The sequence below is a fragment of the Podarcis muralis genome, chromosome 15 (genome assembly GCF_964188315.1).
Source record: "Podarcis muralis chromosome 15, rPodMur119.hap1.1, whole genome shotgun sequence".
Lineage (NCBI taxonomy): Eukaryota > Metazoa > Chordata > Lepidosauria > Squamata > Lacertidae > Podarcis > Podarcis muralis.
In genome coordinates, this window is record NC_135669.1 from 45,313,433 (window position 1) to 45,316,307 (window position 2,875).

Consider the following 2,875-nt stretch of genomic DNA (forward strand, 5'->3'; position numbering starts at 1 on the left):
CAATCTCTGCTTAAAAACCTCCAAGGAAGGAGAGTCCACCACCTTCGGAAGGGAGGCCGTTGTTCCACCGTCGAACAGCTCTTACCGTCAGAAAGTTCTTCCTAATGTTGAGTCAGAATCTCCTTTCTTGTAAACTTGATTCCACTGGTTCTAGTCTTACCTAGCAGAGCAGGAGAAAACAAGCTTTCTCCATCCTCCTTGTGATATATTTGAAGATGGCTCTCATATCTCCTCTCAGTCTTCTCTTTTCCAGGCTAAACATATCCAGCTCCTTCAACCGTTCCTCATCAGACTTGGTTTCCAGACTTAGCAACAACAACAACAACAACAATTTATTTTTTATACCCCACCCATCTGGCTGGGCTTCCCCAGCCACTCTGGGCAGCTTCCAACAAAATATTAAATTACCGTAATGCACCAAACATTAAAAGCTTCCCTAAACAGGGCTGCCTTCCGATGTATTCTAAAAGTCTGGTAGTTGTTGTTCTCTTTGACATCTGGTGGGATGGCGTTCCACAGGGCAGGTGCCACCACCGAGAAGGCCCTCTGCCTGGTTCCCTGTAACTTGGCTTCTCGCAGTGAGTGAACCGCCAGAAGGCCCTCGGAGCTGGATCTCAGTGTCCGGGCAGAACGATGGGGGTGGAGACGCTCCTTCAGATATACAGTAGTACCTTGGGTTAATAACTTAATTCATTCTGGAGGTCCGTTCTTAACCTGTTCTTAACCTGAAGCACCACTTTAGCTAATGGGGCCTCCTGCTGCTGCTGAACCGCAGGAGCATGATTTTTGTTCCTCTCCTGAAGCAAAGTTCTTAACCTGAGGTACTATTTCTGGGTTAGCGGAGTCTGTAACCTGAAGCGTCTGTAACCTGAAGCGTATGTAACCCGAGGTACTACTGTACTGGATCATCTTTGTTGCCCTCCTCTACACACATTGCAGCTTACCAATGGCATTTTAAAATTGTGGCACCCAGAACTGGACACAGTATTCCAGGTGTGGTCTAACCCAGGCAGAATAGAGTGGGACTATGACTTGATCTCGACACTAGACTTCTGTTGATGCAGCCTAGAACAGCATTAGCTTTTTTTGCTGCTGCATCACACTGTGGACTCATGTTCAGCTTGTGGTCCACCAAGACCCCTGGATCCTTTCCTGCTAGCAAATTCATGGTCTGTCCACAGCTATGAATGGCTATTGGTCATGATGGTTTTCCTCTGCCTCCATGGAGACAGTGATGCTTTTGAATACCAGTTGCTGCGAACTCGCAGGAGGGGAGGGGGTCAAATCCTGAGTGTGGGTTTTCCACAGTCAACTGTTCAGCCACTGGGATGCTTGACTAGGCAGGCCATTGGCCTGATCCAGCAGCCAAGCTCTTCCCATGTTCTGGCACAAAAGATAACTTAATATTTTCAGTTGAAATCCCAGCAATCAAGTTACATAATTTAAAGGTGCCACACAAACACATTACATTTGTTTGCTTTTCAGATAGCACAAGACTCTGCTGCTGGTGTTGTTTTTTTTTGCTGTAAAAGTAAATGGCTGTTTACCCCTCTGGCGATAACCCTGGACTGAGCATCAGCCCATTAGGGCTGGCTCCAGTCCATTGTGGAGCCCAGCCACTGACTCAGCAGCTTCACCGCTATGTATTATAGATGAGGAAAGAGAGAGAGAGATTCATGTGCTATAAAAGCCACCTGGACAGAGGCTGGATTAACAAAAATAACCTCATTTTTATTTTTTCAGCATCATATAAAAGGAATAGTAGAGCTCAAAAAAAAAAAAAAAAGGAAAACCAAAAAAGAGAAAGAAAACAAGTGAAATAAAATAGCAACGGCAATAATGAACCTAATAAAATACAAAAGTATATAGGTTTTTTAATCTACAGTATCTGTCATCTCAGTATTTTGTCTTAATCTTCAATCCTTCCAGCTCCCACCTGGGAGAGATTCTCCCTTCCTCTGATTCCTGCCCCCCAGTCATTTACCCTTCAGATATTAGCGTCTTCCGAAATTAAAAGACGCATATAGATAATATTTTTAGAGGCCTGTCAAGAGGCTGAGGCTGGATGATTCTGACGATACCAGGAAGGGAATCTCCCAGCCCCACTTCCAGGGGGCTGCCCCTTGGCCTTCCTAAGAGGGACCCAGGATTAACCCCAAATACAGGCACGGCCAACATCGCACAGCGTTTGGTGCAGTTAAATGTATTAATTTTGTGTCCGCATGACGGAGCTTTGACATCCACACGCATGTGTTAGTGCTCAGCATAGAGCCAAAGTGCGCAGTAGCGCCCCCTGGAGGTGGTGGGATTCCCTAGTGGGGGCCCTAAAGGGGTGGCGGGGGGGGGGGGCTGGAGGTGGAAGAGACTGCCAGACTGCCACTGGGTCCAAATTCATCTCTTTGGTTGAATTAGGTAGTTTTAATTGGACCTTGAATCAATGTGCAATTATCTCTTCCTCCAGTCTGGTGCTATTATTTCCATTAGTGGGTTGTGCAAACAGCTATCCTGAATATTGCTTTTTATAGGGCAGGGGTCCCAAAAAGTCTGGGAAACCTCTGGCATAGAGGAACATAAATGATGAATATAGAGGCCTCTCTATATTTTGGATATTGTAACCTCTGTATTCTATCCTCTGGGACTCAGGATGCTTGATGGCGAGAGAGAGGCTGTTAGAAGCATTTTAACTGTGGCCATTGGGGTTCCTGGAACAGGAAAAAACCAGGACAGGTGCACAGGGTGAGAGAACGTTCTTCTGCGGTTAAAGGGGAGGCGTCAACCAGTGATGAAAAGACGGAGAGATGAAGAGCTCCTGCTGGAACAGCCTATTGCCATTTTGGGGAGGGAGACAGGTGGGAGGGCAGGCGTTTCCGCTGCA